Source organism: Canis lupus, chromosome 11, assembly GCF_003254725.2.
Source record: "Canis lupus dingo isolate Sandy chromosome 11, ASM325472v2, whole genome shotgun sequence".
Classification (NCBI taxonomy): domain Eukaryota; kingdom Metazoa; phylum Chordata; class Mammalia; order Carnivora; family Canidae; genus Canis; species Canis lupus.
The window spans coordinates 12,576,359-12,602,409 of NC_064253.1; the positions used below are offsets into that span (position 1 = coordinate 12,576,359).

Consider the following 26,051-nt stretch of genomic DNA (forward strand, 5'->3'; position numbering starts at 1 on the left):
CCACTTCTCCCTACAGGGAAAGCATGTATTCCCCAAAACATGGAGGCACGGACTGAAAAACTAAAGACTTCTAATTTTAAAAAGCGTTCCAAGTTCCATGTTCGACGTACTTCAACATCTTTTGCTGTCAGCAAGTGTCCTTTCACTAGGAACTGCTCAAGGAGCAAACATCAACTTCTTTTCTCGACCTCTTCGAAATCCGTAGGTTTTTAATTTTCCAACTCAAGTCGACGTGCAAACAAAAGGTTAAAAGGGGGTCCCTCGCCGGCTGGCCAGCCTCCACGCTCCTTACAACCGGGTCACAACTAACTGGCACGCTGTAGCAGCAGCAGCCATCTCCCACGCCGACTCCCGGTCTCGGTCTGTCTCCCCCATTAACTTTCCCCCTCCCCGGAGGCCTGGAAGGATCCCACTACAGGCCCGACCGCCCACGCCCCGGAGCACACGCACACATCCCCACCACCGCCCCGCGGAAAAGAAAGGTAGGAGCTGAGCTCCAGGAGCGCCGACGCCTCGGCGTGTCACTTCCCCTGCATGTGCCATAAACAACACGCCGGCACCTTCCCAGCAGGCAGCGGAGGCCGCTGACCCCCGATCGCGCCGCGCTCAAGTTGTGCGCTAAGGCCACAGCCCTGCCCCATGGGGAAGCCCCGGCCCCCCGCCCCACACGCCCCAGCGGGAAGCGCGGCCCCCCGGCGCGCCGGCCCCGACCCTCCTCCGCGCCGCCCTCCGGCCCCAACCCCCTCCCTCCCGGGCTAATTGTCTGGACGCGGTCGCGGTCGCGGTCGCGCCCGCCCGCCCGCCCTCCGCACCCCTCCCCGCCGCGGCCGCCGCCTCCCCCGGCTCGCCCGCCGCCCCGCCGCCCCGCCGCCCCGCAACTTCGGCGCCCGCCCGGCCCGCCGCCCGCGGCCCCCTCCCCGGCCGCCCGGCCCTCCGCGCCCCCGCCCCCCCCGCGGCCGCTGCCCCTGCCCCTCCCGCCAAGCCCGGCCCGGCGCTCGCTCGCCCGCCCGCCCGCCCGCCCCGCCCCTCCCCTCCGCGGCCCCCCTGCGGCGCCGCCCCGCCGCCCGCCCGCCCGGCCCGCGCCCCGGCCCGCGACCCCGGCCCACCCAGCCCCGCCCGGGAGGACCGAGCCGCCGCCGCGCGCCACCGCGGGAGGGGGGCTTTACCTCGGAGGCGCGGCCGCGAGCTGGGGGTCGGTCCCGGGCGCGGGCGGCGCCCCTGCTCCGTCCGTCAGCGGCGGCGGCGGCGGCACATCCCAGCCGCCGGCGACCGGAGGAGGAAAGCGAGCCACGCAGGGAGGGAGCGGGCGGGCGAGCGAGGCAGGGGGGAAGCAGCGAGCGAGGGAGGGAACGCAGCTCGGCGCCGACGCGCTCCCCGCACGCCTGCCGGGGCCTCCTACCGCCGCCTCTGGCCGGAGAGTCGCCGCCCGGGTCGCTGCTGCCGCCACCGATGCGGCCGGGAATGAATGCACGGCGGCGCCTCGCTTATCCGGAGGTCAAACATCCTTCTGCCTCGGGCATCCGGATCGGCGCCGGACCCGGAAGTGAACACATGGAAAAAAAATTAGAAAGGAAAGCGTCTCCCGAGCGGCCGCGGCCCCCAGGCTCCCGCAGCAGCGAAAAGAGCCGAGCGGAGCCGAAGATGACAGCGCCCAGCGCGGATTGGCCGGCTCGCCGACCGGAAGGCACGCGGCACGCTCATTGGCTGCCGAGGCCTAGAAGGGCCAGCCACGCCCCCTCCCCGCCTCCGCGCGGGCGCTGCGTGAGGGCGAGCGCGGAGTCGTAGTGGCCGCGGGGATGCTTCTCTGCGCGAGGCCGGGCGGGGCCGGGCCGGGCCGGGCGGGGCCGGGCCGGGCCGGGCCGGGCCGGGCCGGGCCGGGAGAGGGTCGGCCGGGCCTCGGGGGACGACCGGAAGCAAGCGCTCCCGTGCCGAGGGAGGGCGACTGACAACTCCGCGGCGCGGGTGAGCGAAGAGCCCCAGGGCGCCGTCGTGCCAAGTCTGGGTCCGAGGCTTGGCCCGGCACAGCCCTCCAGGTGCAGACTTTTAGGGCCCCGCGGACACACGCTCACACACTCCCTTTTTGGTGTGACCCCAGTGCTACAGCAGGGATGCAGCTGCTTGGAGCCGGGGCTTGTGGCTGCCCTTCGCATCCCATGGATGGTCTACGGAGAACCCCGCTCGTGGGTTCAGCTAATGCCCAGAACCGTATGACCTGATACTTACTGTCTCGGTGTTTCCAGTGAACCTCCTGAAGCTTCCAGAGGCCAAGCATCGCTCAGCTGCTCAAGCTGTAGGACCCGGAGCAGAGCCGGTGCTTTCTAACTCCACCTGCCAGTCCCGTCTGCCCACGCGGCGAAGGCAGGAGAGTCCCCACTCTCTCGGGGCAGTCGCTTCGGCGGGATGAGCACACGTCACCTTGGAAAACCGCTGTGGGAGTCCATCCACCATGAGGGTGTCTGTGGAGCACTCTGCAAATACGGCTTCTTAACTGTTCATTGTTACCCAGTGTTACTTTTGTCTAAAGCTCTTTGAAAAGTCAAACGTGAAGGTGTGCATGAAGAAAAATCACAGCCTGGCCCTGATTAAATATTCATTTATCAAACATCTTTCTGGTATGATACGCTTTACCCAGAAACTTGAGTCTCTCCGTCCGTTTTTTTTCTCCCACCCTCAGGAACAACGCAAAAGTCTCCAATGAACCAAATGCCCTTGAAAGTAATGGAGGATGTCTCTTTTTCTCCCTCCCTCCCTACTGGACTGATGATAAGGTTGGTGTGTAAACCTCAGAGGTGTACTTACATGCAAAGACGCTGGTTTTGTTCCCCTATTACAGTAGGGTTCTTTACTTTTTTTTTTTTTTTCCCAACCTCTCTTTTCACACTCTCTCCTGAACTGGAGCTGAAGAAGTGACGGCAGATGATAAGAGTACTGGTGCAGATGGTAAGAGTACTGTCTCTGTGATTGCCGCACCACCATCATTTCTCAGAGACTCCGAAGCAACGAAGGTTTTGGCGTGCTCAGACGAGAGAATAATTTGCCTAATCAAAGTACATATCCGAAAGTGTCTGATCTCTCGCAGGGTCCGATACCAGACGGGAAACGAAGCTAATCGATCTCCACAAGTGAAAGAAATGTCTGACATACAGGAGCTCTGAATATTGTCTTCCACAGACAACAAACCATTTTATATTCTCCGCCTCAAAAAACACAGTTTCGATGAAGAACGCCTCCTACCCACCCTTCAAACTTCCCATAGATGTTTAAGAGATATAACATATATACATATGTGATCAAAGCACATGTTTAGATATGAATAGGAATAAGGGTTTACAGTGTTAAACACTTAGGTAAAGACTCCTGTTAAAATTAGGCCTAGAGATCGCTATAGACTAAAACAGGCCAGTAACCCAGGTAGGAAGCCAATGAGATTTTCATATCATTCGATTGTAAGAAAAATTTGGCAATATGAAAAAAGATCACACTAATGAAGAAAAAAACCACAGGCGTCTCAACCAAACTCGTCCTTCTGTATCCTAATGTCTCAACATAAGCAGAAAAATCACACTTCTTCATCTGCTATGTTATACACCAAGTACATTTAATTTTTAGGTTTCCCATCACTGCCACATTTCAGATGTTTATATTTGATTAATATTTTTCATGTTTCCAAAGCAGTGTGACATTCCCCGCACCCCCCCCCACCAGAACTTTATTCTGTTCAGTATTTATCTCTGTTGATGCAAGTAAATATCTGTTCCACCATTTAGGCTTGCAGCAACTGTAATGATGCCTTTGAGAAAAAGAATGTATATTTCTATGAAAAAAAAAAAGGATCATATATTTCCATTAAAATGAGAGGGCAAGTTATTTCAAAATGACGGCAGTCTGAGGCTAACGTACATTTCATAGAAAAAAAAAAGAAAAAAATAAAAACAGGATTTATCCGGTGGGAGTTTGAGGGCAGAAGAAAAAAAAAATAAAATTTCTGGGGACCTTTAATTTCATATCTGAGATAGAGTAAATATCCCAGTGTCTCCCTTACATGTGTTAATTCTTCTCTCACTCTGCGTGTTCACCTTGCGTACCTAGCCCCACTTACACCCATGCGTGCGCATGCAACACACACACACACAAACACACCCCATGGAGAAAGTGTAGAATTGAGGCCTTCTATTAGAGTTTTAAGAAGGAAAAGTATTCCCTTTCCTTCTTTCCCCACTTGAAATCTTACTGCTTATAAAAATAAAAAATACAAAAAAGGAAAAACAGCCAGCTTTTCTCTCCACAAAATACACCTACATTCTCTCAAGCAAAGTACTCCTAAGACATGAAAAGAAACCGTTTTGTTGGGGCGCCTGGGTGGCTCAGTCAGTTCAGCATCCGGCTCTTGATTTCAGCCCTGCTCAGGACCTCAGTGTCCTTAGATCAAGCCCTGCCTGGGGAGTCTACTTGAGATTCTCTCTCCCACATCTGTGCACTCTTTCTCTCTCACTCTCTCCATCTGAAATTCAAAACAAAACAAACCTTTTTAAAACAAAAAAAAGGAAGCACTTTGTCAAAAGAAATTTGAAAGTTCCAAGTTCCTAGCGTACCCTTAGAGATTATGGGAGCACTATCCCGTAGATTTGTGCTACACTCATTTACTCCCGACATACATCATTCATACTGTTAAAATAAGCCAATCTTCTTTTGTACAAAGTGATCAAGAAATAATCCCCAAATGCAAACAGGCATGGAAGATGCACCTACGCCTCTACTTTGGTGCCATGTGTCAACTACGTGGCCAATCTGGCTAAGTTAATACAAGCAGGTATTCCCATCTAACAAGATAACAACCAACACTTGTACAAATTCCAGTTTTATTATTCCATCTGAGTCTGACAGTCCTGTGAAGTAATGCAGCAGCTGCTGTTATTTTTTCCCGCTAGGAATACGGAATGATGGGCTCAAGGAGGTTAATTAACTGGCTCAAGATGATGTGACCATTAATAACCCGTTAGATATAAAATGCAAACTTATGAGATTAAGATGTTTAAAAAAGCTTTTCAAAATAGGAACAGGAAACGTGCATTCTCTTCTTCCAAATATTTTATTGAACTGTAACGGTAAACCTAGCTTGGTGATTTACCAATTGACAGAGGGTAGAGCCTGAGGCAATGGCACAGCATTTGTTTCTTCTTCCAGGTTATCCTTAAGGTGAACTACCTGGAAGAAAGATAGAGGGAAGAAAAAGGAAATGCTCCAGGAGAAATAGGAAGGATACAAAATGACACACTGTAACAGTAGCCAGAGCCTGGGAGCACAGCAAAGTCTTTTTACTCAGATAACCTGAACTTCCCCAGTCAAGCCTGGAGTCAAGGGGAGGGAGAAGAAGGATGCCAGGAGAAAAAGACAACCGCCAGGTACAAGAATCACACAACTTCTCTAAAAGGCGTTGCTGTCTTTTATAACAATAATCTTAAGTAAAGTTTGGGGCGCCTGGGTGGCTCAGGGAGCTAAGCGTCGGCCCTTGGCTCACGTCGTGATCTCAAGGTCCTGGGATCCTACCCCAACCTGGGTTCCCTGCTCAGTGGGGAGTCGAGTCTGCTTCTCCCTCTGCCCCTGCCCCCGCCCCCTGCTCACGCACACTGTCTCCCTCTCTCCCAACTAAATAAATAAAATCTTTAAAAAAAAATCTTCAGTGAAGTGTAATAACAATAACATTGATAGGACTCCCTTGTTTCAGCTCCGGCTGACAAAACGAAATACCATAGACTGGGTGGCTTACCAAACAGAAATGTATTTTCTCATGGTTCTGAAGGCCAGAAGTCTGACAGTAGGGGCTAACATGGTCAGGTTCTGTAGAGAGCTCTCTTCAGAGCTTGCAGATGGCTGGCTGCCTTCTCACTGTGTCTTCGTAGGACTTTCCTCAATGCAGGAGATCTCGTTCTCTAGCTCTTCTTAAAAGGGCACTCATCCCATCATAAGGATCCTCCCGTCGTGACTTCATCTAAACCTAGATGTTAAAAAAAATTTTTTTTAATATATAAAATAAAAACAAAAACAAAAATAAAATAAACCTAGATGTTTCCGAAAAACCTCTTCTTCAAATACCATGGTTCTAGGGGTTAGGGCGTCGACATATGAATTGGGTTGGTGGAAGGGGGCACACAGTTCAGTCTATACCGCTCCTCAAAGGAATACTTCCTCTGTAGGGGATGCCATCTGTCAGTAAAAGAGAAGTTAAAGACACGATATTTCTTATAGTAGACAACTTGTGGACAAATTATTTTATTTATTTCTTTAAGATTTTATTTATTTATTCATGAGAGACACAGAGAGGGAGACAGAGAGGGGCAGAGACACAGGAGAGGGAGAAGCAAGCTCCATGCACGGAGCCTGACGTGGGACTCGATCCCAGGACTCGATCCCGGGACTCCAGGATCAGGCCCTGGGCTGAAGGCGGCGCTAAACCGCTGAGCCACCGGGACTGCCCTGGACAAGTAATTTTAAGACTTCGTATGGGAAAAGATTATATTCTCTAAGAGAAAGAACTCCAAAAAAGAAACCTGCCTGTAGAGGCAAGCTGTAAACACCATGGAAAGTGTAAAAGAGTCTTGCCAAACAGAATGGTGAAATCTCTAGCTAGGCAATTTTATTTCTGGTTTTTTCCATTAGGAAGCCTGAATTTTGGCAGCTTTTAAGGAAATTTGGCTATCTGAAGATTGTTTTGTGATAAATGGAAGAGTTAGCTAAAACGGTGATGTTTATTTCTCCCCCCAACCCCCCTACCAGCAACCCCACCCCGCCCTTTTCTTTTTTGGTGCTGATTTTAAGCACAGCTTGAATTCTGGGTATTATGTGAAGCTAAGGTTTAGAGATGCTTGTAATGATTGGCCCCTGCTCCATTTTCCATCCCTTGGTATTCTTTAGCTCCGCAGAGTTATCGTTTCTCCGTAACTACCTCAGGAGCCCATCCCAGTGCATGAGCCAAATCGGACCAAGACTGAGCGTCTGTCTCATCAGCCCTCATCCATGGGAATCATGCAATCCTCTGGCTGAAGATGCAGAGCGCCACTCTGTATAAGAGTGTATAGACTTCCAAGTGTGCCACCTCCCTGTCTTTTGGCCCCCTATAATGTTGTCCCGGTCTGTAGCACCAAACTCCTCCTCGGATGTCCTTTTCTGATTGAAACTATAGGCTTTCCCAGAACCCCATCCAATGTGGAAAATTGTTCTGACTACACCAGTTCTGACTACACCCTAGGTCCCTGGCCCGGGACCTGCTACGATGAATTACCCTCACACTAATGAACTGACTAGGCTTACTGGATAACCGTATCTCTCTTCTGGACAAGACCACATTGGTACCAAAACTTAGTCTAAGTCGTGTCTGACCTTCACATGCCCTTTGCACAGGGAACAGAGGAGTAGCTTGTGGGGGTCAGCATCTGTGTCTAATTATGTTTCTTACACTCTGTCATGTTTGCTCTTAAATTCCTCCCTCTCTTCACCAGGCGAAATTCCTGACACGTCTCCTCCTCCCACCTGTTCCTATTACCCTGTTGCTGTCATCTCCAACCGAACAAGATCCCTGGGTCAACAGAACTCAAAACTCCCGTGGGAGGATACATCACTTAGAGCCTCGCTGCCTGTCCTTCTCATCCTCCTTCTCCTATGAGTAGGATTATATGGTTTTTCTGTTTCCTCCTATCTTCCTGCCATACGCCATCTGAACCATCTAAACCTCAATGGGCTCATCTGTAAAATGAGTCAGTATTTCCTACATCACAGTGGTAGCAGGAAGATTAAAGGCTATGATACATCAGTAATGCACTTAGCACAGTGTCTGGCACAGAGGAAGCAGTAGGTAAATACAAGTGTGTTGTTACCCACCACGTGACCCTGAGAAACCTACATTCTCTAATCCAACGTGAGCGGTAATACACAACAGAAGATGTCAGGTCGCAGGCTGTTCCCTAGCTTTATCATTTTCTTAAGATCTTCTTTATTTACTTGAGACGGGGGAGGGGGGAGAGCAGAGGCAGAGAGACAGAGGTAGAGAATCCCAAGAAGGCTCCCCTCTCCACCTGCTGAGCAGGGAGCCCGACCTGAGGATTGACCCCGCGACTCTGAGACCATGACCTGAGCTGAAATCAAGAGTCAGAGGGCTTACCTGACTGAGCCACCCAGGTGCCCATGTTCCCTGGCTTTGAAAGTCTAAGGTATATGGAATGAGATTTGTGTCTGGAGGCAATACATGATTTAAATTTGCCTCAGGCCCCCATGTCTCTTGATTCTCCCATGTCTGGTTGGACATGTACGGTAGAGTGGCTGTCCAGCACCTGTTTACCCCCCACAGTTGCTTTTGATGAATTTTCTCCCTCTCCCTGTCGCCCCTGTCCCGGGGCTCTGCCTTCCTGTGAGTTGAGTCTTAGTTGAGAGGGGACTGATGGGGAACACCTCACCTAAATGCTGCCAAATGGATACTCTCTCCCTGGACCGGAATACTCTTGAGCAGAGGGATGCGGAAACTGAAAACATTTGGAATGACATTCCATTCGCAGAGCAGCACCTTAACCACACAGCTCCTGCCCTACGATGGTGGCTGTGACCCCACATCCTAGTCTTTGGGGCTTTCTGGATCCTGCCCTGCCCCCCAGGAATCTCCGGATTCCTGTCACTTCTGCAAAACCTCCCGCCTGCAAATGCCTCTTACCCAACTCTGTTTCGCTTGCATTCTCCACAGCAAATTTCTCTTCTTTGCAATAGAAGAATCTGGATTGCCATGCTTCCATCCCGGCTTTTGGTTCAGCTCAGCGCTGTCCCCTGCTTGTATCCTTTCTCGTGTGGCTTGGTTCTGTGCCCACATGGACACTGGAATTCCAAACTCTGGCTCAGTCCTGCTTCGCTTCTTTGGCTCCCCCCTAATTTGGTTCTGCCCGCGTCGGGGACCTGACGTAACTGACAAGAAACTTCCACCAAATGCCACAACTTGCTGCTTTCTAGAACCGCTGCTCTCATTCGAATTAGTGTATGTTTGTCAATTCATATTCATGATCCTAAAAGCCAGTCTCGTCCTGCATCTCATTTCCTTTCCATATATTAGCTGCGTTCCTTGGATCTTGTTGCACATGAGCCCAGACGAATCCAATTGGTCTCTTTGCAATGGAACATGTCCTATATACTGAAGTCCCTATCGCCGTTTCGGTACTTAGTGATGGGGTGGCCCCTCTTTCTGCAAGCTGCCTTACCGACTTAGTTCTGATCTTGGGATATTGAAGAGAATCCGCGTGTGCACTGTGTGAGCTACAGTCCTCGGTTTCCTCCTTCACGCCTGTCAACCAGACATTAATATCTTGCGAGCAACCTGTCGGTGGTGTTGCACGAGCTACCTAGTCATGATCAGGGTTGCCGAAAAGAAAGTAGAAGCTGGCTTTAGAACTCCTATCCAGGTAAGGACAACCCACTTGCATGTGATCTAGGAACTGTTCATAATAATGACCGTTGTCAGCAGGAAACTCAATAAACGGAAACGTTGTGCACAGCAACAGAAATCATCATCTGGCACATACGGGAGATGATGAGTGCTCAGCAGAGAGACAGAAGTATGCCTATTCTTTACCTGCGCACGTTCAAGGATATTTTAAAAGACTGTAATTCCAAGTGGCTTTAAAATATGGTGACTTGCCTATATATCCTTCAAGGGATGTATCCTAAGCGCAGAAACTAACCAAAAAAAGGGGGTGGGTTTTTGTTTGTTTGTTTGTTTGTTTGTTTGTATTTCTCAGCAGTCACATTGCAGTGTCAATGTTGTTATTCTGGGAGTGGTATCTATATAAAGTGGCATAGAGCAAAACGAGCAATTATGGCATAGTTCAACCCTGCCATCTCTGATGTTGATATGGGGGTGGGGGACGCCAACTAAACAGCGTGGTGTCCTACATTTGAATTGGAAATTCACATAGACTTGCCCGAGGTCACACCCCAGAAAATCATCATGAACTCCAGGTATTTTCTCTAGATACCTTTTAGCTCGGTGCACTTGAATAGGCTCCAAAACAAGCTCAACTCAGCTGCAAAGAACACGGTGGGCCCCCACACTTTACAAATAGGAGAACCTTAGCAGAAAACGGCACGCTGTTAGTTTCCAAGTGATGCTGTAACGGATTACCCGAAATTTGGAGGCTTGAAACAACACAGATGTTCACGTTACCCGTCTGGAGGTCAGAAGACCGAAATGGTTGTCAACAAGCTAAACCCTCGGTGTTGGCAGGGCTGTGTTCCTTCCGAAAGCTTTCAGGGAGGATTCAGTCTCTTTGTGTCTTCCAGATTCTGGAGGCTTTCCTGCATTCCTGGGTAAGGCCCATGTTCATTTTTAAGGCCAGCACCACATCACTTCGAATTCTGCTTCTCCCCTCACGCTCCTCTGCCTCTCACTCTCCTGTCTTCTTCTTTCACTCATAAGAACTCCCGTGATTGCATTGCGTCCACTGGGGATAATCCAGGATAATCTCCCTGTCTCAAAATTCTTGGCTTAATCTCAATGCAAAGCCCCTTTTGCCATGTGGGATAATATAGTCACAGGTTCTGGGTATTAAGGTATGAACATCTTTGGGGGCCATTATTCTGCCTTCCATAGGGACCAAGTGACACAGACGGGTTTGAGCATCTTCTATATTTTTAATTTGTTTATTTGAGTATAGGCGACACGCAATGTGACGTTAGTTCACCGTGTCGGAGTTCAGCTTCTCCATACGTCATGCTACGTATGCCCATCACAAGTATAGCTACCCTCTGGCACCACTTAGTACTATCACCATATTAGTGACCGTGCTCCCTATGCTGTCTCTTGCATTCCTGTGACTTATTCCTTCCATAACTGGAAGCTCACATACCTCCCGCTCCCTCTCACCCATTTGCTCAACCCTATCTCTACCTTCTTGCCTCTGACAACCATCAGTTTGTTTCTCCTGTATTTCTTAGGCCTGGTTCTGTTTTTTGTTTATTTGTTCCTTTTGTTGAGTTGGAGGGGTTTTCTGTTTTTGTTTTTTCTTAAAGGTAGATCCTAACTAACCCCAGTCCCTGCAGGTAAGAACCCAATACTTAGAAACATCACTCTGTGAATAATTCTGTTACTCTCCCCTGGAAGCCTGATGCAGCCGGGATAGAGTGAAATCAGCCACTCCTGAGTGCGTAAAGAAAGCCACGTACTTGCCAGAAAACACGTCTTTGATTCATCATCGATCGTTTTGTTCTTTTCATAGGTGAGAAAATGGAGACTCGGACAAAGTTTAAGAGAAGTGTTCCGGTCACTCAGCTAGTAAGTGGCAGAGCTGGGATTTGAAGGCAGGTAGGTCTGACTCCAAAGTCCACGTATTTATGCTGCTCTTCCTGATGTAACAGGAGAGGTAAACAAGGAAACCTGGCGCACACTGTCAGACTGAGGAACCACTAGAATGCTACTCCTCCACATCACATCCAAACTGGCAGAGGAATGAAGAGGGAGGGAAGGACATAGACAGGAAGGGAAACGGGGCGGGGTGGGGGGGGAGGTCCTAAATTCGTCATTCATACCTCGCTGCTTTAGAGCAACTATAAGTACCTTGGGGGAGAGGGTGGAGAGGGATGGGCAGAGGGAAAGCTTAGATCTTTCTCTAGGCACAGCTTTGAGAATTGTAGCAGGTAGCCCTCCCAAGAAACGGCACCGGTCCGAGAATTCTTACGGTTTGTAGTCACACTTCTCATTCCACCCTTCTTCCAAATGTCACGTCCCAAAGAATGAGAGGTTCTTTAAACCAAAGGATCAATATTTACTTGTGTACAATAGGCTTCGTGGTATCTATTGCTCTTTTCAGCCACGTATGTACACAATAGCCAATATTGATTAATTTCTGCAAACATCCTCCAACTTTTAACGGCTTGAAGTTCTCTCTATCAGGTACTCCTTTCGACTAGTTTCTCCTCAAAGGCTCAATAGGAAGTTACATAATCTGAAATCAGTGTTGGTGCGAACGTGGCCTGGTTAGACTTGACTCTGATAAGAGGATGTCAGTGTATTAAAGGGTCAAGTAGCGTCAAGTAGCAAGAGAGGTGTTTGTTTGGGAGTTTCCCTTTAAACTGCCTCGTTACATAATACTTAGTGAAAATGAATCTGAAAGATATCTTGCGGGGATTTTCTAAGATATATTCAGTGCCGTTTCTAGAGATACTCTCAAATTTAGCATCGTATGCGGTCAGAGCTATCTGGCCCACGATATCGTGTATCTCCTCCGCTGCCTCCTAAAACATCCCTTCATAGACCAACCCTACCAAACCGTTCCTTTCTGTGAGGGCGTTGCTTACAAATCGAGGGACATTCTAAGGAACAGCCCTATGCAACTCATTGTAGTCAGCACTCTAAGGGTAACTTCAGGGATGACCTTCGCTATAGCGCATCATGTCTTCTGCACGAGGGCCCAAGGAACAAACTTCTCATTTTCGATACCAGGAAGAGCTAAGCTTCTTTTAAACAGCTGGTGGGCTTTCATCTGACAGATGTCATAAATCGCTGACCTCTCCTACTGACTTCCGGTGTTGATTTCTAGGAATCCTAGAAATAGGCTTCGTAGCCTATTTCTGAATGGTCCGCGTGCCTTATGACATGCATGTTGGTCAACCAACTCTGGAAGAATCTTGTTTCATAGACTCTTACCCCGCCTCCCCTTACTTTTATCTTGTTCTACTGTAAGTACTCGTAGAAACTGCCTTGGTCCTTTGGATAATGAAGCAGGGTATCGAATCTATGTGAACTAATTTTCTATTTGTCTCTTTGGCACATCCCAGGGAAATTATTCGTCTTCTCCCTTTCCAGATTTGGAGAGTGTATTTGGGCTACACTGACCAAATATGACACTCCTAAATTTCACACTGGGAGTTCCAGAGAGTACCTCAAGGAGAAATGCGTTTGTCATCGGAAGCAGCCAAAACTGAGGTACAGGGAAGCCTGTATGACTGTCACTTACAACAATTGTGCTGTTAAGATATTTTTCTAAGGGGATCCCTGGGTGGCGCAGCGGTTTGGCGCCTGCCTTTGGCCCAGCGCGCGATCCTGGAGACCCGGGATCGAATCCCACATCAGGCTCCCAGTGCATGGAGCCTGCTTCTCCCTCTGCCTGTGTCTCTGCCTCTCTCTCTCTCTCTGTGACTATCATAAAAAAAAAAAAAAAAAAAGATATTTTTCTAAGATAGAACAGTATTTTCAAATATATTCCCAAACAAAGAATCAAGGGCAGGCGATGATTTGCATAAGAAGGTACTTTTCACATGGGCATTCTTTATGTTATTGCCTCAAAATGTGTAATGGCTGGAACTTATTTATTTGGCAGTGGCTAATGATTCTCCCAAGCAACTATCAATTGAACCATCACTAGTGATTGAGAAAACATATAACTAGTGTAACTCATATAACTCTCACCTCGTTACACACTGAATAAATATAATGCCAATACTACTAATAGCAAAGAGAGCACAAACATTTAGTGAGTACCTACCACATACCACGTACTCACTGGTACTTGCTGGTCATGTTGGAGGTGCAGAGATGTGTTGGATTCAGAATATAATGATGTGTGTGTGTGTGTGTGTGTGTGTGTGTGTGTGTCATGGCACACCATATTTCTCTCTCAAAGCCGATATAGCCTTTCTTTAGGCTAAATAAAGATTATCTCGTGTCAGATGTTTTGAATTTCAAGGGCCCCTGTCATTCCAAGTCCCTGCAGAGGGTGAAGCCAGGGCCTTCTTTTCCTGATGGCTTGATGCTACCCATGTGGGCTGCCTTCCAACGAAGGGTTGTGATTTGGCTGTGGGGAGAGGAAGGGATAACTAACTGCCTCCTTCCTCCCTCTGTCCTTTTGGGGGAGGCCACGTCAGTTGTCTGTTGAACAAACCATTGTAACCACTATGTTGAGGAGCACAGTGTTAGGAAGACCAAAACTCAGAAATAGCTCAAGATCCCAAAACCTCTCAGTTATTTTTTCACTCTTCCTTTCTCCATGCTTCCCCTGCCCCAACCCCTCAATAGAGTTTTCCTACTTGATGTAAACCACGCAGCAGTGACTCCTACAGCCTGGAAAGCCTGAGGTGAAAAATGTGAGCATCAGCTTCCATGTTTGTCACGGCTCAGCTGAAGAACTAGACTCCAATGGATTTGTCATGGGTTACCAAATCTATGCTGCTGAAAGCAAGACCTGTCTCAAGATGATATAGCAGGATGCTGTATGTGTTCCAGTTCCACCAAAGTTCTAATTCTTACCCTCTCTTGCTTCAAACATATTTTCTCCCTTTATGATCTCCCCTTTGCGGTCTCACTAATAGGAGTTTCCCATAATATATGTTTTACAGGTTCTCTAATGTGGCGTTAGACTGCCACCATATCCTGGGCAGGCCCGAACAAGATCCACGATGGGGTGGGCAGTCACAAAGGGTGTCACCCTAAGTCTGTAGCTGTCCATGTTCTATTTGTATGTCTGTGGAGTATAATATGCCTTTATAAATCATGAAATTTAAAGATAAATTGGGCTTATGTGTGTTAATATAGAAAGATCCTCCAAATATATTAGCTTTAAAAACCAACATACAGAATAGTGTATATATTATGTTATTGTGTGTATGAAATTCAAATAAACACTAGCATACGTATGATGATCTGTCCAGATATACAAAAACAAATGGTGGGCAGGAAGACAGACAAGTGTAGGAGAGACATTTTTCACTGATTGAATATTTCATAAGAAATAGTATTTAATATTTTAAAATAATGAATATGTATGGATTACCCAGTCATAAATAAATAAACATTAAAAGCAGTTATGAAAGTCTAAATCAATCCAATGGTTTGGGGAACTGAATAAAAAGAATAAATTTGAGAAAGCATGCAGTACTCAGTATGACACAGTTTGATAGCTTCTAAATATTAGAAATAGAGGGACAGAAAAAGTCAGCGACAGTCATAAGGTAAGTTCCATGAAAGCAAATAGTGTAATCTCTTTCATTCATTGATAGCGTGTATAGACTATCTCTATAACTTATCAATTATTATTATGTTGAAAAAAAATATTTTTTGTCCTTCACTATTTACGTTATTTTTAGAAGTTGGTAATATCTTTCCTTTTTTATGTAATTATTTCACTAAAAGATTCCTTTATTTTTAATTTGGCCTACTTGTTACCTTCAACTGCAGAGAACATGTTAACAAAATATGAAACCACACCAAGGAAATAAAGAATTAAACATAATGTTATTTAGTTTATCAAACATTAAATAGTTGGGACTTAAAGGTCTTTATGAATCAGGGCACCTGGGTGGCTCAGTTGGCCTAGCATCTGACTCTTAGTTTCTACTCAGGTCGTGATCTCAGGGTCATGGGATTGAGCCCCAGTGTCAGGCTCTAAGCTCAGTGCAGAGTCTGCTTGAGATTTTCTCTCCCTCTGTCTCTCCAGCTTGTTCTCTCTCTCTCTCTGTCTCTCTCTCTCTCAAATACATGAAATCTTTTTTTAAAAGGTCTTCATGAATCTATGGCAAACTAGAAAAATGTAAGGTGTTTAGAGTTTGAAAACATGTATAGAAAATAATTTTGGCTTTAAGGTATTATACCACTTGTATAAAGCTATTCCTGAATATTTTTAAATTTCATTTTATTTTATTTATGTATATTTTAAAGATTTTATTTATTTATTCATGAGAGACAGAGAGAGGGGCAGAGACATAGGCAGAGGGAGAAGCAGGCTCCCTGTGGGGAGCCCAATGCAAGACTCAATCCCAGGACCCTGGGATCATGCCCTGATCCAAAGGTAGACACTCAACCACTGAGCCACCCAGGTGCCCCAAATTTTATTTTTAAGTAATCTCTATATTTGTCATGGGGCTTGAACCCATAACCTTGAGATCAAGAGTTGCATGGTCTACCTGCTTGGCCAGGCAGGTGCCCCTATTCTTAAATTTTGTTTAAAAAGTTTGTTTAGAAGGATCTGGATAGTTTAGTGGGTTAAGCAACTGACTCTTGATTTCATGATCTCGAAGTCGTGAGATCAAGCCACGCATAGGGCTCCATGCTCAGTGGAGAGTCGGCTTGAGATTTTCTCTCTCCCTTCCTCTACCTCCCATCCACTTCCCGCCTCTCAAAATAAATAAATATTTAAAAAGAATAAAAAATAAATGCTTTTGTTTAGAACCTTCCGAACAATCATGCTCATTTGTTTCAGTTATTACATATTTTGCCCACCTGGTCTGAGTTTGAGATCCTTATTCTTCTCTTGTGAATTGTTGGAATTTTGCATTGATACCATATAAATAGCCTTGCCCACAAGAACTATTGTCCTTTCACTTGAAAATTTTGAAGCTCTTTCAACCATGTAAAGCCAACAGTGTCATATGTCATAGAACAATTTCTAAGCTTTCAAACATGTAGGAGGAAGACAAATTGCTCGGTGTGGAGGGAACCCCTTTATGTGTAAGCAGCCCAGTTCTTTCTCCAAATGAAGATGGAAGGAGTGTTGAGAGTCCTCATGTTACTTGAGGAGGCAGAGGGGATCATCTTTCTTATTCATGGGCACAGGTGGCCCAGTGACCCAGAAAGGGATATGAGAGGCATCCCCCAGTGGCAGAGCTCTGCCTCCCAGCAAGGAGGTACAGGTGAAAGTCCACTCGGTTTGATAATCACTGATGCCCAGGCTGAGATCAAGAGGCTTTACCATGCTTGGCCACTGCCTGAAATTCAGCCTCCCTGCTTTGGCCCAAAAGATTTCTGACTAGTGCCTGGTCTTGTGTGGCCTCAACATTTTCTGGGCTGTTCCCATATCTTTGGCATTCTGTATGAACTCTGTGCCAAAAGCATTCCCCCAAACCTTCTGCTTTCAGATTTATTTCCCCTTTCCCTGTAACTGACCTCTTTCATAACTTTTTCCTTGTCATTGGCACCCCTCTTCCATCATAATTTAGTCACCTCCTCATGATTATGCTGCTTCTGGCTGCTTAGGGGAAACACCTTACCTTGCCCTACTCAGCTTCTTCCTCCTCTAATGCTTCTTCAGGCAGGACCTTGAAGTGTACCCGGAGTCCTCCAATGGAATCTAGACAAATAAACAGGTGATTTTCAGAGACTATATTCATGAACGACTCACATAATTGGTCATCTCCAGTATCAGAAGGAAATATGACAGTCAACTTGTCACTGCATTTGTTAGCATTACATGATATTCTGACCCCCCAAAAGTTAAATCTCATTTCAGTCAATTGTAAGGACTTGTCAAAGTTCTTTTGCAACACAGGAATTGTGTTGTCTTGGAACAAAGCTGTTTTAAATATAAATTGCTTTTCCAGAACCATAGATTGCTTAAAAACAACCTTTCTGTTTATTTTACTTGCAGGTTGGTTTAATTTTTTCATACACATGCCAGATTATAGGAGTGTTAGTTGATGTTTTTATTACATTTTGTGGGGATAAGGAAGGGGTTCTGGCACCTCAGTCCTCTTATTATTTGGACAGAATCCCCCACTGTGCAATACCTTCTGGTTCAGAAGTCACAGGAGTCAAGTAAGCCATATTCCTCTTCCTGGAGGTTTCCATTCAGGTATGTGACCAAGACTGTCTTCAGAAATTTGTCTTGAGAAATGTGGGTCACATGAAAAATCATTCATGATTATTTACCTGAGGAATTTATCTTACTTTTCAAAAAAAAAAAAAGGATTTATTTATTTATTTGAGGGAGGAGGGACAGAGGGAGAGAGAGAGAGAATCCCAAGAAGACTCCCCACTGAGTGTGGAGCCCAACATGGGGCTCGATCTCACGACCCTGAGAACATGATCTGAGCCGACACCAAGAGTCGGACACTTAACTGATAGCACTACCCAGGTGCCCCAAGGACTTTATCTTAAAAGACAAAGGCACGGGGATCCCTGGGTGGCTCAGTGGTTTAGTGCCTGCCTTCAGCCCAGGGTGTGATCCTAGAATCCCGGGATTGAGTGCTGCATTGGGCTCCCTACATGGAGCCTGCTTCTCTCTCTTCCTGTGTCTGCCTCTCTCTCAATCTCTCTCTCTCTCTCTCTGCGTGTGTCTCATGAATAAAAAAAAAAAAAAAAAAAAAAGACGAAGGCAGTTGTTCTCATGCTCCATCCTTGTCAATATCAATTTCTTCAGACTTGTAAAAAGAATCAAGTTTCACAACACTGGTACCTATGCGACCATTGATCCCATGAGCAACAGTACATTGCCTTATCTTACTAAAAAAAAAAGATATTAAAAGCAATGTTTTGAAAGAGAAGTCTCAAATGAGTCAAGTGTTCAGTAAATCTATAGATTGTGCTGTTTGCAGGTGTATGGTAGTCAGGAAAAGCAAATTCAAATCCCAAATAAGTGCCTCTTACATGAAAATATATAATCAGTTTGACACCAAATACCTATCTGGTGTCTGGAGAGTTGGGCCCCACACCGAAGGCTCATGTCTGCTTACTACAAATGTCTGGTTGGACATTCAACAGTGACAGGAGACAGATTAGCCTTGAGGAAGAGAAGTCCACATAGCTGAGCCTATGCATGGGTTCTATTTAGTCTCTGGGTCATCACTTTGTTTATGAGCTCATCACAGGCACAGAGTGTCTCAAGGAACGTCCAGTTTTATTACAAATATCTCATTTACAATGGGAGGTTCATGAATGGAGTTCTCAGGACAGGTGTCCAACCCCTACCAAGAGCCAATAGCAAGCCAAAAGCAGTTTCTCAAAAGGAGAATTATTATTATTTGTCAAAGAGATGTGCTTATGCTCAAATATTATATGAGCCTCTACTGTGACTTGTTTATTGGAATTTTCTTACTTTCTTTTAAGATTTTATTTCTTTATATGAGAAAGCATGAACAGAGGGTGGGGGGAAAGGGGCAGAAGAAGAGGGTGAAGCAGATTTTCTGTGGAGTAGGGAGCCCGACGTGATGCTCGGTCCCAGGACCTGGGATCATGCCGGAGCTGAAAGCAGATGCTTAACTGACTGACTTACCCAGATACCCCTGTTTATTGCCATTTTCGTTGCCATTTTCCTAGGGTTTAGACAGCATTCTGATCTGCTGTGGGATCTTTGAGTCCCGTTGGATTCACTGGGTCATAAAGGTGAAATCACGGAGCTGTCTGATGTGAAGCTTACATTTCCTAGCCATCTCAGAACCCCCGGTCCTACTCAAAATGTGTAGGCACTTGGATCACCTATAAATGAATCAAAGAAGTACACCTATATTATATGTTACTTTCAAAATCCAAAGGAGCTTATTGAGTGCTACCTCTGTCAGACGCAAAGTATATTAACTTGTCCTTCATATTGACAAGGACATCCCCATGTGCTCCAGACAGGTGAGAAGTCCCTCTAAAGTCACTGCCACTTTCCATTACTGGTATTTCTAAGAGAATACAATAACATATTAGATTAACATGATGGCCCATGAAATGATGAGACTATCAAGCACCCTATGGCCAAATGGTGACACAGAGTCCAAGAGGCCAGATAAGGAAACTAGTGCTCCTGCCAAGTGACAATAACCTTTGGAGATTATTTATTAAAATAGCATTCATGAGATCAACAGATTTAAACCAAAAACTCTTCCAGTATTTGCTCCAATAAAGAAATTATATCTGAACTGGCCACTAGAATTTGAAAAACAGATGAGGTTGAAGTGATCAATTGGATGAGGACGTTCCTGAAATATCTTGGAGAGTCTGGTGATTTCTACATAGGTCACACAAGCTGCCTCTGCATCTTCTAAGCCTTGGGAGGTAGCATTGAACTTTGTATTTCCATTCCACCTTTCCCAGCCTACTCCCGAGGATATGATATGGCTTTCAAGTTACTTTCTGATGGGGAGAAGGAGTTTTCTTATAACTTTTCTTATAACTTATAACTTTTCTTATAACTTCCTACCCAAATAGCTAGGGGAACCATATAATTTATCATTAAAACCAGTACAATTTTAGTAGTGAAAAGGAGCACTGCTAATAATTATGCTGGAAAACCAGATACAAGCTGGTATTTCAGGGGTCAGGAATCCAGTGTGGGGATTTGGTATTTGCTGAGGTTATCTGTACTGGTAATGCACTCAGGAACCAGGAAAATCAGCATCAGATAGCATCAGGAAGCCACTGAGCCTCCATAAGCCAGATTGGGTTCATGACTATAGTCATTACCTGATCTCTTGCAGCCTCCACTCTAACCAGTGAACCACGCTGATAGTATCTCCACATTCCTGGAAATTTGAGTTAGCTCAGAGCCAATGCCCAACAAACCCTGAGAGCTCTGGGTATTTGAGCTCCACTGCACTGTCATTCTGGTACTTTCTCCACTGCACTGTCATTCTGGTAGATGGCTACTTTCCCTTGTGGAAAGCTGGAAAGAAAATCATAGGACACACTTCATGTTATAGAGTACTTTCTTAAATGCATCCCACCTCATCCCAATGTGCTAGAGATGCGTGTGTACAGACTCAGATCTGAGAACGAGGTGAAGAGCTGTGATGTTTGTGGGAGCTGAAAGCAGGCCTCTCCAAGCCCAGGGGGTATTGCTGTTATTATAGAAATCAAATAGGACCTCCTCAGGCTCTTCTCCCAGGACTTTAATTCTAGGCCTGGAGATTATAAGGGTTGGTGGAGGTAGGGCACATGGACTCAGATTTCCCCTGTTTGATAACTTCTTCGGATAAGGCTCTTCGAGGCACAGCAAGCAAGGCAATGGCAGACTTCTTCAAGTAGGAAAGAGACAATCCTTTGAGACATTCTATGCCTTCCAAATACCTTCATTCCTATCTTTATAGACCCAGTCGTTTTCAAATGACTGCTCTAATTTTCATACGGGAGTTGGAGAAGAGCTGTGGATTCAGTTGATATTACTCAACAACCCCCTGGATCAAATTCTGCATTTTATTTTTGGCCGTATTAGTCCAGCAACATAAAAAGATAAAAGGTTTGTTGTGTTTCTTTCTTTCTTTCTTTCTTTTTTTTTTGTAAACACTAGTATAAGAGTTTGTTATTATTCACTAACTTCCAACTTTTTGAAACCAACTGAAGCAACTATTTCATGCCGTCTTCCTCAATCTGTTTATCCTAGATTGAGCCTGAGATTCATTGTCCACCATGGGACACTTTGGTGAATAAAATGGGTATGCTAAGAAAAATTATGCTGGGATAAGAGGCATAAAATATCCAGGAGATCTTGGACATATCATCCTTCAACTCATGCTCTATATATTGATTTAGGGCATTAGCTATGTGGTTGCCCAAAGTCTTATCTTCAGTGGATATTTCATTCCAGATGATAATTTGATTAAATATGAATGAAAAAGTTGCCAGAGTAGCATGCTTTAATACTTGCTTACTATCATTTTAAGGCAAAGCATACCAGATAACCAGTCCCAGACTCCCTGCATTCCCATGAGGATCTGTTGCTAGAAATTTCCCTACATTCACTCATCTTACAACAATGTCTTATCAGGTAGGGTATTTGTATCAAATGGTGCCTAACAGAGAGTGTTGGGCTGCTTGGATTCCCATTAAGTAACTGTTTACCTCCGAAAGATGGTATATTTCTGAAGTACTTGGAAGATGTGATGTAGGGTTAACTAGCTCAGTGACATCTGGTACCAACATCAGATCTACAAAAATGGCAGAACAGCTCTCATTTGGTTATATTTTTGACAGCTGATTACTATCATATGTTCTAATGGATCATAGCCTAATTTAAAAAATTTACACAAACAATTTATTTTCTACATTAACAAAGGTATGGTACTTAGTCATGTAGATGTTTTGGCCAAGGCAATATTTATCTGTGTAATTTGCAGACTCAGTTGGATAGTTTAGAGCTAAAGCATGTTTTTTTTCCTACCTAAACTAAAAGAGTAATTCCAGTGTGCACAATAAAAGAATACAGAACTATGCCAATGGAATCGCAAATGTGGCAAAAAGGAATCACTTTTATGCTTTGGTGGAGAAGGGAACCATGACCAATCCTCTGGCTCTAGGACAGAATTTCCTCATGATAAGTGAAGAATTGGATTGGATGAATTATTAAGTAACTTCCAGCTCCATTATTCTATGAATTTATAACTCCAGCATGGAAAAATATCTGAATAACTAGCTATCACTCAATGCTAGAAAGAGAAAGTTATTGGAATTTAATTAAAATGCATGTGCCTACAAAGCCTAGGATTTGTTTTTGTTTTTGTTTTTGTTTTTGTTTTTTGTGCATGCAAGAGAGGTAGGCTGAAGGGAAAAGAGCTGACAGCTTATTCCATGCTTTGGCCGAAGGAAGTCAGTGTAGGCGTAGTTCAGGAAATCACTGTCAACGGTCTGGAAGATTCTGAAAAGAGGTGTTTGACAAGAGGGTGAGCATGCTGGAATAGAGAGAACCACCCATATGGACCCTGCAGATTTTAGTTTGGGTGTGGTACTGTTGGATTTTTCCTTTTTGACATGGATTACACCGTTTACTTGCCAAGTTGGATCTCAAGCCTCTCCTACTATGGGACTCTACCATTTGCAGCAAGATATACATTTCCTATGTGGTTACAAGAAACTTTACTTTGGGAAAATGAGCCACAACTTATGTTCCAAATATTGCACTCCAGAAAATTGAATGATCTTTTCATGTTTCTATTTTGAAAAGTTCTTTGACAATTATTTAAATGACCCACCTGGGTACCTTTGATGTCAAATAATTGTGGCCTCTTTTGGATATAAGCCTTGATACACAGTAAATGTTTCCCAGAAACTATGTTTTACAAAAGAAACTAAAGAAAAGAAGTATTTATTTATTTTTATTTTTTTAATAATAAATTTATTTTTTATTGGTGTTCAATTTGCCAACATACAGAATAACACCCAGTCCTCATCCCATCAAGTGCCCCCCTCAGTGCCGGTCACCCATTCACCCCCATCCCCCGCCCTCCTCCCCTTCCACCACCACTAGTTCGTTTCCCACTAGTTCTTTATGTTCTGTCTCCCTTTCTGATATTTCCCACACATTTCTTCTCCCTTCCCTTATATTCCCTTTCACTATTATTTATATTCCCCAAATGAATGAGAACATATAATGTTTGTCCTTCCCCGATTGACTCATTTCACTCAGCATAATACCCTCCAGTTCCATCCACATTGAAGCAAATCGTGGGTATTTGTCATTTCTAATGGCTGAGGAATATTCCATTGTATACATAAACCATGTCTTTCGATGGACACCGAGGCTCCTTCCACAGTTTGGCTATTGTGGCCACTGCTGCTAGAAACATCGGGGTGCAGGTGTCCCTGCGTTCATTGCATCTGAATCTCTGGGGTAAATCCCCAGCAGTGCAATTGCTGGGTTGTAGGGCAGGTCTATTTTTAACTCTTTGAGGAACCTCCACACAGTTTTCCAGAGTGGCTGCACCAGTTCACATTCCCACCAACAGTGCAAGAGGGTTCCCTTTTCTCCATATCCTCTCCAACATTTCTGGTTTCCTGCCTAGAAAAGAAGTATTTAAAGGCAGATGTCTTACAACTGCTTTTGCGATCCAGAGGCAGATACTGTTCATCTTCTGCCAGGTTGACTTCCTGTGTGTGTGTGCGCGCGCGCGCGAATACTCTTGGATTTGATTAACGGTGAAAAACAATATTATAAGATCAAGAAAACAAACAGAGATTTGTCCTTGGGAAGTCATATTTATTGAATTGCTCAAAAACTACTGAACTTACACTTACCAAGCAAAATTCTGTGATTTAGTGTGTTTCTTTATTTTGAATCCAGTTTTCCCAGCTGAAAATGTGGGCTTTGATCTTTATCTGTGAATTGCTCGACGTAGGCCTCAACATGTTCCATTTTGTGAGAAATTACTGTGCTCCACTTCTGGAATGAATTTCCCCAGGGCTTCTTAAATGGTTTGTGCTTTAATGCATGATAGTTTAAATTTTTCCCAATTTGATCAATTCCTTTTAAATTTGAATGAGATTCTGCTTCTCCTGCTGTACTTAGCGCTATTGACTCACGGTCAGTGGGGCATGAACTTGCAGTGGATTTTGTAGGAATGGTGATGTGAGTCCATCCTGACCTGGGCGCTCTAAATCACTTCTCTTTGGACTAAAAGTGTAGTAACCATTAGGACACTAGTCTTTAGCTGTAGATCAGAGTAACACATGGAAGTCCACATGGGTCCTGGTCTTAGCCTGGGTCACCTTGGCACCATTTTTTGACAAGCGGAAGTAACTGACAGCAGACAGTTATTTTCATCTTTGAAGTAGATCCAGGCTTTTGCTGTCTTGTTTTCTCTTTCCATTTCCCTAGGTTGGAGTTGCTTTATTTGCTTATATTTCCTAGCTTAGGTTGAGTTTCAAGCCAAGGGCATTACTGCAAGAGTAACAAGAATAGAAAATCAATACCATATTGATTGCTAGTGAGAATGATTATGAATAACTTTAGTTTCCTTTTTGTAACTTTAGGCTCATTGTTCTTTCTATCTTCTCCACTTATGGCTTTCTGAAAATGTGGTAATTGAATCAAAGATGTGGAAGAAAATTATCATGTCTGTACAAGTCTGTAAATTCTTAAATGGTTTGCCTTTAAAAAAATCTTCCATCATGGACATAAAAAATATTATTTACCTCTTCAGTTTTTTCATAAGAATAGTGTTATTTTCCTGGCCACATTTCTAATCAAATGGCCATGTGTAGCCTGATCTAATTTATGGTAAAAATACTTACCTGTTCAGAATAATTTTCATTCAATTTCAACATAAAAAAATATATTGTATGATAATGCATTTATTTTAGATCTGGTGTTCCTTTCAAACTTTGAGCATGAAAAAATATTTGGCACACCTATAAACTTAGAAATGTTTTAAATTTTAAAGAAATCAGAGAGAACTAGGTCAAGCCTTAAGCATATTTGGACTTAGGAGAATGTATTCTTCAGCTGTCAGAATGTGGTGAGGGGGGAGGTTAAGATGGAAGCATCTGCTGGCCTTGGTAGGCTCCTGGAGAAATATCATTCTGCAGATAGAGGGTAGATTTGGGGGGCTTTTAAACAGCGGGAACATTGATCTGGACTCTACCTTTGGGAAAGCTGATTTGGAAAGGAACCAGAATCTTGCTGTCATCTTCAGTGCTGAATCACTTATGCTACTTGGTTGCAGGCAACCGAAATGACCTTAGCTAGTATAAATGAGAAGTAATTCACTAGAGGGATATAGATATTTCCAAAATCCAGGAAATGCTGGAGACACAGACCTCCATAAGGACTGGAATCAGAACACTGTTGGTAATCTAGGTATCCACAGAAGTCCAGACTCAGGACTGAAGCAGTATCAATTATTTGTCATACATTCTGTCTTTTCTTTGAGATTCAAATCCTGAGAGAGACAGAGACAGAGAGAGACAAAGAGAGAGAGAGACAGAGAGAGTACAAGAGTACAATTTGCTTAGCTGGACATAGAGTGGGCAAAACCATTGATAGACATACTGCTATGACTTTATTCATGGGGGATGGGGAAGGGTCTCAAAAGAAAACAGGAAACTATTACCAGAAGGGCATGAAAAAACCAACAGATCCCCTATGGGCAGTAATTTTCTCTCTCTCACATTTTTAGGACTTGTCATATCATTGTCTCCATACCTTCATAGCCCTATACTCTTGATGCTGTCCTCAACTCTCCCCCATCCTTTCTACTATAGATTCAGTCACCCCTCAAAAAGAGTTTTAAAACTCTAGTTCAGCTCTGAAAGGCTTGTGCATTGAGTTCTTACTTTGGTTAGGCTATGCCTTGTGGCCTAGTTCTAGCACATGCTCTGCCTTACTCTTGAGGTCCCATAGTCTTGTCTCTGAGATTCCAGTTCTAGTGACTATGACCTCACCTTATTTCTTGGAACTGAGCAGGACCAAAATTGTGATTTGCTTTTTGCTGGGCTTGGGGCTTTCCTTCACTTCCAATGGGTGCCTGATGCCCTGTTCTCTACCACAAAACTCCCGGGAGCTCTCTATCTGGTTGCTTCTACATTTTCCAGCACCGAGCTTCTTGTGCTTCTTCCATCAGAA

The 26,051-nt window shown here is 44.7% G+C and overlaps 1 protein-coding gene and 3 long non-coding RNA genes across 10 annotated transcripts in view; 1 reads left to right on the forward strand and 3 right to left on the reverse strand.

The window, feature by feature from the left end:
* CEP120 (centrosomal protein 120) overlaps positions 1-1,543 on the reverse strand; it is a 119,258-nt gene extending 117,715 nt beyond the window's left edge. For 3 of the 6 annotated variants that reach the window (XM_035697284.2, XM_035697289.2, XM_025433056.3), the window contains exon 1: positions 1,167-1,543. The gene's annotated coding sequence lies outside the window, so the exon portion shown is untranslated. The remainder of the gene's footprint in view (positions 1-1,166) is intronic. The other 3 variants (XM_035697286.2, XM_035697288.2, XM_025433054.3) reach the window with 3 other exon arrangements.
* Positions 1,544-5,072: 3,529 nt separating this feature from the next.
* On the reverse strand, positions 5,073-18,552 carry LOC112650563 (uncharacterized). Of its 2 annotated transcripts, none has more exons than XR_003130273.3 (5): positions 18,416-18,546; positions 17,524-17,620; positions 17,008-17,087; positions 5,768-5,995; positions 5,073-5,205 (listed from the first exon to the last, which is right to left on the reverse strand). It is a non-coding gene; the product is annotated as an uncharacterized LOC112650563 (long non-coding RNA). The 2 variants fall into 2 exon arrangements; XR_007413926.1 differs by having other exon boundaries at positions 5,079-5,201; positions 18,416-18,552.
* Positions 9,465-16,128, forward strand: LOC112650562 (uncharacterized). The gene is made up of 4 exons (XR_007413927.1): positions 9,465-10,338; positions 11,247-11,332; positions 12,833-12,952; positions 14,042-16,128. It is a non-coding gene; the product is annotated as an uncharacterized LOC112650562 (long non-coding RNA).
* A 4,419-nt stretch (positions 18,553-22,971) lies between the features above and the next one.
* Positions 22,972-25,842, reverse strand: LOC112650287 (uncharacterized). The gene is made up of 3 exons (XR_004803966.2): positions 25,763-25,842; positions 25,247-25,368; positions 22,972-24,368 (listed from the first exon to the last, which is right to left on the reverse strand). It is a non-coding gene; the product is annotated as an uncharacterized LOC112650287 (long non-coding RNA).
* Between the last annotated feature and the right edge of the window lie 209 nt (positions 25,843-26,051).